The following is a 14,572-nucleotide window of genomic DNA, read 5'->3' as shown; positions in this document are numbered from 1 at the left end:
GGATCATATATTATAAATTGATGTGAGGTCAATTAATGATAATTTAAACACTGACAAATCAGCATTGTATTTTGTGAATATGATATAGTGAATAAATTTGAATAGGTGCTATGTATCATTGATGCATGGTTATGCTTATGCAAAGCAATATTTTGTACTTAAACTACAGAGTAACTGAGTTAGATATTATTTATTTTGTATTTCTATGACTATAAACATCATTGGAAAATTATTGCAGTGTATTTACTTGTTTTAAAAAAGCTTTATTGTTATAACATCATCAGAGAGGGAAAAAATAAACAATGAAAAATATATTTAATTACAGCTAGTGTTATGAGATTATATTTTTTTTTTACAAAAGCCGACAATAGTTTATGCATACGGATTTTCTAAACCCGGTTCCGTTTTTATATATTACTACCGCCTCAACTTTGGCGAAGGCATGGGTGCGTATAAATATTTAGATTGTGATCAATATAGCGCAATATTATATTTTTTAATGTCACTTAAAGTTTTGACAGGTATTATTCTAAGTACCTGTTGTTACAAATCATCTGATTAATATCTTGTACCAAAGTAAACATCCCTTTTCGTGACCCCATCGGCGGCGGAAATCCGCGACTCCGCAACGGTACGTCAAATAGACTCTTTAAAGTGGATTTGTACTTGAATGTGGCCGTAAATTGTCTTTATATTAAAGGGCGCTGATAAACATACGGTTATGAATAAATAAAACGGTCCCTTTCGCAGAGAAACACCCCCAAAACCACTCCTTTTCGTCATTACAACTCCTTTTCGCTCCTTTTCGTGGTTTACCCCTACCGAAAAAGGGTAGCACGCACGCGCTAAGGGGAATAACCGCTATCGATATGATTGTTTACTGTGTCGCTATGAAGAGGTCCTGTTTATCACAATGCATCTACAGAAAGAGCAAAATATCATCTTTCGTTTTTTCTATGTCTGCTGATTTATACAGGTACGTAGTTGTAAGACGATTCTTTCATACATCGTTTACTGTTTAGCAGCTTATCCGAGTTCGGACGTCTTTGTAACAAGATAGGCCTACTGGGACAATTGGTACACTACCCAAATTGGTACACGGTCAGAAAATTGTTCGAATAGTACTTTAAAATTGAATTTGAGCATTTTCCTTTGACAGTATAACAAAATAGATATTTATGAGCATTTTTGCAGAATAGTTTTGTTTTCAGGAACATTTTAAGAGTACACGATTACTTCAAAGTAAACATATCAGAAAACCAGTAAAAACGACGTACGTCGACGAAATTTTGGAGGATTTTCAAGGGGTTAAATGTAAGCATGTTTAAATGTTGATTTCTGGTCCTTATTTTCGGATAATATAAAAGTGAATATATACAACTATAGTTCAGTATGGTATCTATAAAAGCAATATATTTTGTTGTAATCGGCACATCAATTTGTAAAAACAATTTCCATAGCCTGCTGTGATATGGTGTACCAATTTGGGTACTATTTACGGCCAAAAACTGACGAAATCTCAGTCCGAGTTTAGCGTTCTATTTTCAAAAATAAATTACTTAGATATAAATCTTTTCCTGAAAATGAACCACCATAGGTAGTCTTTGTCAAGAATCAAGAAACATTCCAGATACAAGATCTGAATTTTTAAAGATCACTAAAATACTGTCAAAATTGTACCAATTGTGGTAGCGTGATGTTAACTACCTACAGTAGCCAAAAAGAAAACCTTTGTTCAAAATAAAACATTTGTGAAACTTATGAATACATATACTGAAAGGCCGCTTCATATTATCGGCAAAACGCCAATCGTTAAAATATTGCTGCTGTGAGGACAAACTTGTATTAGCATAATATAAGGAGACCTATTTTGTTATATTTCTTCAGTTAGGTCTACACTAGACGCTCTGACCAATTAATGGACGAGAATATGAAAAGGCGTCACATCTGGACGAATATGGCTACGATGGACAGCTTGGCTGTTTTGTTCTTGATGTATTCGATGTGTTGTACAGGTAAGATCAACTTGTATGTTTTATTAATACATCACACAGTACCGGCATTTGGGTTATACTGTATATGACAATAACCCAACTAAAAATCTGTACCGGTAGGCCAGAGACGTATAAAGCCACGTCTCTGGGTAGGCTTACAGCTAGATCTAGGCTAACACTATCGTCTAGTCACCAGTTTCTGTGCGTTATGTATTTCTGCGCAGCCATTTTATCAAGCTATATCTCGTAACTACGTGACCTGCTGGACACAACACCAGGATATTTTAGACGTTTGGCTATCGTCTGTAAACTGACACAAAAATTACCGGAAGTTCATCCGGAAAACATCAGAATTAACAGGGACAGTATATAGAGGGGATTGGCAACTCTGCACCAGTCAAGATTCTATAGCACGTCGCTTTTGTGTTTGTTCACCGAACCGCAAAGTCATCGAGAGCCCCTCTCGATCAGCCCGCGCTTGCACACTAGCGTTACCATATTGTCAACAATCTCGCCGAGATCGAAGTGTTTTGATAACGGTAATAGCCCTGATTGGGACTGTGTAGGTCTTCTTTTATTCGAGGGACTGTCGTTGCCACTATGTCTAGCCTTTCGGCTGTGTTGGTGGCTATAACAACAAATCACATTTCGTAAAGCACGTTCCAGTGAAAATAATGCTAATATTGACACTTTTTGACACAAAAACAGCACAAGTGATTTGTTATTTTTTTGCCATAAAAATTAGTACTACATATCATAACATTATTCAACTTTCTATCGCTGTAAATTTCAAAAAGAAGTATTTCTTAAATGAGCTGATCCTCGAATGCAGGCGATACTTTTTTGTTGCGTTTAACATTTCCGGTTCTTTACGGTTTTTAACAACACGTGTCCTTCGTTATCAGACGAGTAATTTCATCTTTGACATCCCTATCGTTCTAAATAATACAAATTAAATCAGGCCTACTTAACATAGAAATTACTTGGCTGTTTATTGATATTAATTGTTTTAAAAATTACACGATAGTTTATAAAATTAATCAAAACAGTGAGCAGTTACCAACTGCTTTCGCAATGATTTACGTTCCAGTGAAAAATATGGCTGATATTAACACTTTTTGACACAAAAATAGCACAAGTTAAATTATATTTTTTGCAATTAAAATGGGTTGGGTCGTTATAAAAAATATTCAGCTTTCTATTGCTGCTAATTTTAACAAGATGGGTCAAATACTTTTGGAGTGAGGTGGTTCACATACATGTGTTTTTTTATCCTGCATTTTTGTTTACAGTTTTTAACAACACAAGTCCTTCGTTACCAGACGAGTAATTTCATTTGTGACAATGCTATCGTTGCAAGTAATGCAAATCAAATCAGGCCTACGTAACATAGAAATTACTCAGCTGTTTATTGATATTAATTGTTTTAAAAAATATATTCGATAGTTTATAAAATTTAATCAAAACAGCATACATGTGTTTTTTTTTTATCCCACATTTTTGTCTATCGACGCCCACCAAAATACTCTGAGCCACGCGTTACATCGCTTTAAAAATAGAAAAATAAACTCCAAAAACAAGACATCAATTACTATGATACCACAGATTTTATCAATTAAAAGTAATACAATCAGCTTACAACATAAAAACGTAAGAACACTTATCAAAATTTGTTTGTTTTCACACCAACTTCTGCATCTAACGAAGCGGTATCGACGCCATCTTGCTTTGTCAAAATTGAGATAGGTGACGCTTGCTATCTGCTCCGGAATCAGGGGGAGGTAAGTCTAGATTGATGTGTCATAAAATTGGAAAGGCAGAGAGGGAGTTACTGATCCCCTTCACTATACGTCCCTGGAATTAATCACTGATTAAAAAACATGCATAAATATGCAGTTTTGCTTAATGCACTTTTTATCTTGCTCAAAATGAACCCATACCTGAAAAAAACGGTAATATATTTCATTCATGAACCGGTCATTTTTGTAGTCTGACAAACGTACGAAAATGTCGTATGCAAATGAGGCCACATCTCCTCGCTGATTTTTTTCCAATTCCGAAGAGCCAAGGAGACATCCTTATATCGATAAACAGTGTTTTTAGCTCACCTGGCACGAAGTGCCAAGTGAGCTTATGCCGTGGTGCGGCGTCCGTTGTCCGTCCGTCGTCCAGCGTCAATATTTTACTTTAAACGACTTCTTCTGAATAACCGAAAAGCCTAGGGTGTCGATATTTGGCCAGAAGCAAACTTAGATGAAGGGCTACAAAGTTTGTTAAAATTAATGACCTTCACCTATTTTCAAGGTCACATGGGTCAAATATGTCAAAAACTTTAAACATCTTCTTCTCAATAACCAAAATGCTCAGGGAGTTGATATTCGGCCAGTAGCATGCTTGGGTGAAGGGCTACCAAGTTTGTTCAAATGAATGACCTTCAATTATATTCAAAGTCACAGGGTTCAATTGTATAAAAAAAAACTTTAAACAACTTCTTCTGAATAACCAAAATGCTCAGGGTGATGATATTTGGCCAGTAGCTAGCTGAGATGAAGGGCTTCAAAGTTTGTTCAAATGAATGACCTTCACCTATATTTAAGGTCACAGGGGTCAAATATGTTAAAAACTTTAAACAACTTCTTCTCAATAACCAAAATGCCCAGGGTAATGATATTTGGCCTGTAGCATGCTAAGATGAAGGGCTACAAAGTTTGTTCAAATGAATGACCTTCACCAATAATCAAGGTCACAGGGGTCAAATATGTCAAAAACTTTAAACAACTTCTTCTCAATAACCAAAATGCACAGGGTGATGATATTTGGCCAGAAGCATGCTGGGATGAAGGGCTACAAAGTTTGTTCAAATGAATGACCTTCACCCATATTCAAGGTCACAGGGGTCAAATATGTCAAAATCTATAAACAACTTCTTTTGAATATAACCAAGAGGTCAAGGGTGATGATATTTTGCAAGTAACATACTATTCGACAATAACTTACAGAGTTATTGCCCTTTGTAATAATATTATTATTGGACCTTGTGAACACGAGAACTTGGGTAAATGTTAACCGAGTTTGACGAAACTTTGTATGCAGCTATATATCAATAAGATCCCGAACGAGTTTGAAAATGGGAATTATTCGACAGTAACTTACAGAGTTATTGCCCTTTGTAATAATATTAATATTGGACCTTGTGAACACAATAGCTTGAGTAAATGTTAACCGAGTTTGATGAAACTTTGTATGCAGCCATATGTCAATAAAATCTCATATGAGTTGGAAAATGGGAATTATTCGACAGTAACTTACAGAGTTATTGCCCTTTGTAATAATATTATTATTGCACCTTGTGAACATGAGAACTTCAGTAAATGTTAACTGAGTTTGATGAAACTTTGTATGCAGCCATATATCATTAAGATCCTGGACATTTTCGTAAATGGGAATTATTCGACAGTAACTTACAGAGTTATTGCCCTTTGTAATATAATTATTATTGGACCTTGTGAACACAATAACCTGAGTAAATGTTAACTGAGTTTGATGAAACTTTGTATGCAGCCATATATCAATAAGATCCTGGACAAGTTCGTAAATGGGAATTTTTCGACAGTAACTTACAGAGTTATTGCCCTTTTTAATATAATTATTATTGGACCTTGTGAACACGATAACTTGAGTAAATGTTGACCAAGTTTGATGAAACTTTGTATGCCGCCATATATCAATAAGATCTCGAATGAGTTCGAAAATGGAAATTTTTCGACAGTAACTTACAGAGTTATTGCCCTTTGTAATAATATTATTATTGGACCTTGTGAACACGAGAACTTGAATAAATGTTGATGAAGTTCAATGAAACTTTGTCCGGTAATTATTTGACGGTAACCTGCAGAGTTATTGCCATTTGTCATTATATTATTATTTGTCCCTGTGATGTTGATTGATATTACACAAGAATAGATGTAAATTCATGTGGTACACCTTTTTAGGTCACCTGAGACAAAGTCTCAAGTGACCTATTGCGATCGCCTTTTGTCCGGCGTCATCCGGCGTTCGGCATGCTTCTGTAAACAATTTACATTGTCGACTTCTTCTCCAAAACCCCAGAACAAATTTCCATGAAATTCTGCAGAAACCTTCCATGGCCAAAGGTCAACTAAAATTGTGAATTATATGGTCCCCAGCCCCCAGGGGCCTGAGGGGCGGGGCCAAAAAGGGTAAATTTGACTAAAATTTCAAAAATCTTCTTCTCAAGACCAGATATGGTAAAATCAAATACTCTACATAGATGGAAGGGCTTTTAGGTGCTCTACCAAAATTGTGAATTTTGTGACCCTAGGGTATCACGCTTGATGTTGATAGCTTGATTGGAATTATAATCCTAAGTTGACAGTTTGATACTTTGTACATTTTAAGCCATCCCTACCCCCTAGGGCTGTAGGGTACGGGCCCAATGGAGTCTGTGTGCTAAAATAAAATTTCTTCATTTTCCTTGTTTAGAATCAGAGGTGCTAGTTTTAAAATTCTTTTCAGTCTTAAATCTGCATGCTAGATATTGAATAAGGTGGTTTAATTGTTTTTAGGTCACCTGGTCCGAAGGACCAAGGTGAGCTTATGCCATACCGTAGCGTCCGTCGTCCGTCAACTTTACACTAATAGTCATGAACCACTGAGCGGATTTTAACAAAATTTGGTGTGGAGCATCCTTGGGTGAAGAAGAACCAATTTTGTATAAATGGTGGGTCTGGCCGCCCAGGGGCCTGAGGAGCAGGGCCAAATAGGGGCAATATAGCAAATTCTTCTTTAAAATCCTTCTTCTTCTGTAGAATTGAAAGGATTTGTTCCATATTTGGTCAGAAGCATCCTTGGGGGAAGGGGAAGAAAGTTTGTATAAATGGTGGGTCTGGCCCCCCTGGGGGCTGAGGGGCGGGGCCCAATAGGGGAAGTTTAGCAAATTCTTTAAAATCCTTCTTCTTCTGTCGGAATCGAAGGATTTGTCTCATATTTGGTCTGAAGCATCCTTGGGTGAAAGGGAACCAATTTTGTATAAACTGTGGATCTGGCCCCCAGGTGCCTGAGGGGCGGGGCCCAAAAGGGGAAATATAGCAAATTATTCTTTAAAATCCTTCTTCTTCTGTAGGAATGAAAGGATTTGGTCCATATTTGGTGTGGAGCATCCTTGGGTAGTGGGGAACCAATTGTGTATAAACCATGGGTCTCAGTGGCTCACCAGGGGCCTGAGGGGCGGGGCCCAATAGGGGAAACATAGCAAATTATTCTTTAAAATCCTTCTTCTTCTGTAGGAATGAAAGGATTTGGTCCATATTTGGTGTGGAACATCCTTGGGTAAAGGGGAACTAATTTTGTATAAACGGTGGGTGTGGCCCCCCTGGGACCTGAGGGGTGGGGCCCAATAGGGGAATAGACGTAAATCTTCAATATCCTTCTTCTTCGGTAGGAATGACAGAATTTTGTCCATATTTGGTCTTAAGCATTCTTGGGTGAAGGGGAACCAATTTTGTATAAACGGTGTGTCTGACCCCCATGTAGGCAGAGAGGCGGGGCTCAATAGGGAAAATATAGGTAAAACCTTTAAAATCCTTCTTCTACCAAAGAGAAAGGGATTTTATCCTAATTTAGTCTGGAGCATCCTTGGGGCAAGGGGACTCAATTATGTATTAGCAGTAGGTGTGGTCTCCTAGGGGGGCAGAAGGGTGGGGCCCATTAGGAGAAATAATGGTAAAACCTTTAAAATCCTTCTCCAACCATCTGGATTAAGGGATTTTATCCTTATTTAGTGTGGAGCATCCTTGGGTTACGGTGACTCAATTTTGTATAATTGGTGGGTATGACCCCCGTAGGGGCATAGGGGTGGGGCTCTGTTTGAAGTTTGTTCTCTATATCTCAAGTACTGGATGGATCTTTCTGAAATTTCATATGTACTTACAGCACCTACCATGGAGTGCTATATCTTTACTTCATACCAATTACTTTAATTATATTCAGGTGAGCGATACATGCCCTCTGGGCCTCTTGTTTGTCACTTTGAATAATATTTCTGTTCATGTTAAAAACAAAAATCAACTCTCTGTATAAATATATCAGGTGACCATTAAGGCCCATGGGCCTCTTGTTTTTCATTCATGACACATTTTTGCTACTAACAAGGTGCTATTAAAATTTTGGGCCTTATTTAATAAATCATTGATTTACGCTTTTACTTGTTTCTTTTAACCAAGAACAGAAGACATACAGATACCAAGTTTGTTCAAAACAGACCCCTTGGGTCAAAATTGGACTCACACCCCGAAGGACCAAGGTGAGCTTATGCCATACCGTGGCGTCCGTCGTCCGTCCGTCGTCCGTCCGTCCGTACGTCAACAATTTCTTTAAACAACTTCTTCTTCTTAACCACTGGTTGGAACTAAACTAAATTTGACTGGAAGCATCCCTAGGTGGTGGGGATTCAAAATTGTACAAATGGTGGGGCTGACCCCCCAGGGNTCTGGAACTAAGAAGTGGATATCAACCATATTTGACTGGAAGCATCCCTAGGTGATGGTGATTAAAAATTGTACAAATGGTGGGGCTGACTCCCCAGGGGGCTTAGGGTTGGGGCCAAAAGGGGGCAATTTGGCTATATTGCTACGAATGACTTCTTCTGTAGAACTGTGCACTGGATATCAATCATATTTGATCAAAAGCATTCCTGGGAGGCAGGGATTTAAAATTGTACAAATGGTGTGGCTGACCCCCCAGGGGGCTGAGGGGCAGGGCCAAAAAGGGTATTTGGCTATACTGCTTTAAGTGACTTCTTCTCTGGAACTAAGTGATGGATATCAACCTTATTTGACTGGAAGCATCTCTAGGTGGTGGAGATTCAAAACTGTACAAACGGTTGGGCTGAGGGGTGGGGCCAAAAGGGGGCAATTTGGTAATTGCTATAAATGACTTCTTCTGCAGAACTATGCCATGGATATTGATCATATTTGGTCGGAAGTATTCATGGGAGGCAGGGATTCAAAATTGTACAAATGGTGGGGCTGACCCCCCGGGCTAAGGGGTGGGGCCAATAAAATGCATTACTTGGAAATGGTTGAGATCCCCACCATATAACCATATATACAATTGCTGAGTATAAAGAGAAGAATGCACATTTGCTTCCAGGATGTCCCTAGGGTCTGGCCCCACCCTTGGAGACATAGTCCCTGGGCCATAACTTTAAAACGGTTGAGATCCCCACCCCAAAACTATATATACAAATGCTGGGCATAAAGAGACGAATGCAATCATGATATCAGAATAGACCCTGGGGTCTGACCGAACCCCTAGGGACCTAGTTTCTTAGTCACAGCTTGGAAACAGTTGAGAGCCCCACCCTATAACCGTATATATACAATTGCTGAGTATAAAGAGATGATTGCACATATGCTTCCAGGTTGGCCTTGGGGACTGCCCCACCCTTGGAGACTTAACCCCTGGGTCATAACTTTGAAATGGTTAATATCCCCACCCCAAAACTATATATACAATTGTTGGGCATAAAGAGACGAATGCAGTCATGACATTAGAATTGATCCCAGGGTCTGCCCCACCCTTGCAGACTTGGCCCCTGGGTCATAACTTTGAAACGGTTGAGATCCCCACCCCAAAACTATATATACAAATGCTTGGCAAAAAGAGACAAATGCAGTCATGATATTAGAATCGATCCTGGGGTCTGGCCACAACTCTAGGGACCTAGTTTCTGAGTCAAAGCTTGGAAACAGTTGAGATCCCCACCCCATAACCATACATAAAATTGCTGGGCATGAACAATCTAATATAGCTATGCTACAAGGATTGGCCTTGGGGTCTGGCATATTCCCTTGATCTAATTTGGAGAATAGTTTGCCATGATTGCTTAGGTATCCAGGTGAGCGATACAGGCCCTCTGGGCCTCTTGTTTCAGTTATCTTGTTCACAGGGTCCAACAATAATAGAATTACCAAGGGGAATAACTATCTAAGTTATGGTCAAATTGGTCTGGTATTCAAACTCATCTAAGATCTCATTGATACAAAGCTGCATACAAAGTTTCATCAAAATCGGTTCATATTTGCTGAAGTTATTGCTGCGGATGCAGCAAGGTCACTCGGACCGACGAAAAATATGAATTCGCCCCTGGATGACAGTCCTAATTTGAATCAGATGTCAGGTGACCGTTAAGGCCTATGGGCCTCTTGTTACTTCAAACAACTTCTTCTGAATAACCAAGAGGCACAGGCTGTTGATGTTTGGCCAGTAGCATGCTGGGATAAAGGGCAACCAAGTTTGTTCAAATGAATGACCTTTACCAACTTTCAAGGTCACAGAGGTCAAATGTCTTAAAATCTTCAAACAACTTCTCCTCAATAACCGATAGGCCCAGGGTAATGATATTGGGCCTGCATCATGCTGGTATAAAGGGCTACTAAGTTTGTTCAAATGAATGACCTTTACCCACTTTCAAGGTCACAGGGGTCAAATGTCGTAAAATCTTCAAACGTCTTCTTCTCAATAACCAAAAGGCCCAGGGTACTGATATTGGGCCTGTATCATGCTGGGATGAAGGACTATGACGTTTGTTCAAATAAATGACCTTGACCCACTTTCAAGGTCACAAGGGTCAAATATGTTGAAATCTTCAAACAACTTCTTTTCAATAACCAAAAGGCACAGAGTACTGATATTGGGCCTTTAGCATGCTGGGATGAAGGACTGCCAAGTTTGTCCAAATGAATGACCTTGACCCACTTTCAAGGTCGCATGGGTCAAATGTTGTAAAATCTTCACACGCCTTTATCCAAAAGGCCCAGGTTACTGAAATTTGGCCTGTAGCATGCTGGGATAAAGGACTACCAAGTTTGATCAAATTAATGATCTTGACCCACTCAGCCTAATGTCCTTGTTAAATATTCAAGATCACATGCATCATATTTTTAGCTACCTAACTTATGAATCAAACACTGATATTCTGCCTGTGTTTTAGTCCACTTTTAAGATTACAAGTGTGACATTAATACCAGGTGAGGCCCATTGGCCCCTTGTTTTTTGTCATACAGTGTGACATATGATGAATAAAACTGAATTCCTAACACCTAGTATAATTGTTAACAATAAGGAAAGTCTTTGGCTAAAACCTATAAATATAAGCTTAAAAAAGAAATGTGTCCCATTTTCAAAACAATAAGCGAGGAAATGAGTTGTCACACTCTATAAGTAACATTTGATTGAGATAAAATGCATTATTATACCTTCTGTTAAAATCTCGTAATCTGATTGGTTGAGAAAGATGTGAACATTTTCAATGTTACTTGCTCGTTTTACAAAGATAAAGAAGACAGGGTAACATTCCAAAAAATATCACATGCGCCAAACGTATGCGTGCACGGTTCGTCCCAGTGCCACAAATCACATTCATGGTTGGTTCATTCGACAACTGTTGAGATGAAGTCTTGGTTTATGTCAAATCAACACAAGGACCTTTAAAAATGGTGAAGTGGTGAAACACCTAAATATGCCACTCGGTATAATAAAATAAAAATAGCCTCGGTCAACAATGCTTCCTTGGGGTGAAAATATGCAATATCGACCTCTCATGAATGTGATATTTATATAATAGCTCCTAGGCTCAGCTTAGTAGGGCAAATACATTGTTTATTCAAACAAACATTGTGCGACAAAATCGAAAGAGTGTAGAGTTGTCGTTACAAGCTGAGTCAATAAGTTTTTGAGGCATGCCTCTGTTACTACCGCCATTTTGTTTCACATCAATGAACAAACGCCTCGCCAATGGAACGGAACGAGTATAGAATGGAACGAAATGAAAGCTTGACTCGGACTGGGACAGAGCGAAACGGAACGAATTCAATCTTGAGAAGGAAATGAAATGAAAATGCGAATGAAAGGGAATGAAAATGGAATGAAAATGGAATGAAAACACAAAATCTGTCAACTGAAATGCTGACACCCCTGTAACTCTCAGTTTATTGAGTCTTATCCTGCCAACGAAAAGCAACTCCTGGTACAGCAAAGGGCACTCTCGAGACACGAAGGGCATTTTTAATTAACATGGCCGCCATATTGAAACCATAACTCAATTGTAAACTACTCTAAAGTAATTCCAAATTTTGTTGAAATATCTTTTGTTACAGGTTTGGTAGATGGATTGACCATAACACTGAACAAGAATGCAGTAAGGAACAGTGATCTACAGATACTTATAACTACCAGCAGCATCTCTTCAGCAGTTTTCTTAACGAAGCCTGGTGGATCATCAAATAATTGTGCAGCACCAATTCTGAGACCAGGATCATGCACTACATCAGACCTTTCTCAGGATTTAACTACCGGTGTAACAACATTCAACATATCGTCACTTGTAAGATCAACAGATGAAGGTACATGGACTGCTTCACATGGAGTCTCTGATACCAACACCATAGACATCAAAGTACTAAGTAAGTACTTGTTGGAAGGTAAAGATACAATGTATAATAAAGAATCAATGTTTTTAAGTAATTTGGCATAGAGAAATCCTGAACTAAGGGAATGATATGGTGTATAAATTAAATGAATGATATTCTGTTAATATCCCAAGGAAAGGGGAGTGTGGCAAAAAATGGAAAATGATACCAATCTTATAGAAATATTATTAATGTTTGATTTGGATGATGGGTTTTTAAATGTAACCATATATACATTCACTGCTGAAGGATAGGGTTTTCCAGGGAAAAGAAAAGGTATTTAGCATATATAGAATACTCCTGGGAAAACTGAATGTACTGTACGATGGTAGATTTTGGATGTAGTTTTATTTTAGTTTATTTGGCACTTGCATTGTCGTGAACGGGCAAAAATTAAACACCAAAACTGTAAGATGCCAAATTACTGTTGTCCCAACATCAGAATTTCAACACACTGCCTTCCTAGAAATTCATTATGCACCAATTACTGCCTTACATGAGCTATCATTTTTCATGTTAAGCAAAACATGGATTATACTTTTTTTCTTTTCCAGGTAAGATTAACACACTCTATGCATAAACACATCATTAAATGTATGCTTTCGTCTGAGGGTGTCATAACTTTTTCAATGTTTCCAAATCTGATATTTTGCTAGTTGTGTAAAGGTATACAGGCATGTCACTTTGCTTTTGATTAATGATTAAGTATTCTTATACACGTGTTCTTTTGTGCGACCATGAGAGACGAAATACTAAATCTTGTATATTATTGAAATCTGAAAACACATTCATTTCCTCTCCACTTTACTATTCATTGCCATTGTGATCTCCAGCATTTTAATATTGAATTTAAAAGGCTCTGAACATAGCAACACAAGTATTGATACCATATTTGCGCATAATGGCCATATATTAACAAGAATTGGAAAAAAAAGCTCACATAATCTGCCATGGCGGTCGTAATCACAGTAAGAAATCACTATTTTAACAATCATGCATAACATTATTTTACTAATATTTAACTCATATAAGGTATTAATTAGGGCCACGTATCGAAGAGTAACGGGTGCCCTATAGTAATCACTCTGTCTGTCTGTCTGTCTGTCCGTCCACAATTTTTTTTCCTGGCTGATAACTTTAGTATTTATTGACCGATGTACATGAAACTTAGTCAAGATGTTCAGTTCATAAAAATACACATTAAGGTAAACAGTCAAAGTCAAAGGTCAAGGTCAAATGTCAAGGTCATTATGTGCAAAGGTCAAGGTCAAATTTTACATCTTTTCACTGATGAACATTTTGTTATAACATTATGAAGCAAAGTTGATCAGAATTAAACAAGGAGTCAACTGACCAAATGTCAAGGTCATTGGGTCAGGGGTCAAGGTCAAATATTGTAGCTTTTCACTAGTTCAGAACTTAACACAGAGTCAACTGACCTTAGTTCCAGGTTACTGGGTGCAAAGGGTCAAGGTCAAGTTTTGTATTTTTCACTGATAAACATTTTGTTATGATATTAAGAAGCAAAGTTGGTCAGAATTAAAGATTATGTGAACTGACCAAAGATCAGAGTCACTGGGTTAATGGTCAAGGTCATTTGGGTCCAAAGGTCAAAGACAAAGTGGATCTCTGACTTTGACACTGGCTCTTGATGGAGGAGGTATATAAGGTAAAATAAAACAAATCAAAGCTAACAAATGAGTATCGCACCGGTAATTACATTTCTGTTAGCCCAGCAAATATGGAGGTGGAAGGAAACACATCACATCATAGTGCATATACAATATATATTTTGCTTCCTTGCGATTCTTTTTGAAGTCCAAATGTCAAACATCAAGATCAGCTATATGGGCAGATTGCTTCTTGATGATTATGGGGGATATAATTGTCACAAGGCGGGGCCCTTACTGACCTGTCAGTGTTCTAGTTATAAGTAAATTTATTTTTTTGATTATGCTCCATTATCTTGCGTACGATCGATTCCTAGATCTGACAACATATATAATAAAAATCATCAGAAGCTACGTTGTCATTGCCAATGTAAAATTGCAAAAATGACATGTAAAATGTACAAACAACAACCACACA

At 38.0% G+C, this 14,572-nt stretch overlaps 1 long non-coding RNA gene across 1 annotated transcript; it reads left to right on the top strand.

Moving 5' to 3' along the window:
* Positions 1–857: 857 nt before the first annotated feature.
* Positions 858–12,472, top strand: LOC110441091. Its single transcript, XR_002461828.1, has 3 exons — positions 858–976; positions 1,888–2,015; positions 12,173–12,472. It is a non-coding gene; the product is annotated as an uncharacterized LOC110441091 (long non-coding RNA).
* The last annotated feature ends 2,100 nt before the right edge of the window (positions 12,473–14,572 follow it).

This window comes from Mizuhopecten yessoensis, unplaced genomic scaffold (genome assembly GCF_002113885.1).
Source record: "Mizuhopecten yessoensis strain PY_sf001 unplaced genomic scaffold, ASM211388v2 scaffold715441, whole genome shotgun sequence".
Taxonomy (NCBI): domain Eukaryota; kingdom Metazoa; phylum Mollusca; class Bivalvia; order Pectinida; family Pectinidae; genus Mizuhopecten; species Mizuhopecten yessoensis.
The sequence above is the reverse complement of the archived record's forward strand: the minus strand, read 5'-3'. Positions and strand labels throughout refer to the sequence as shown.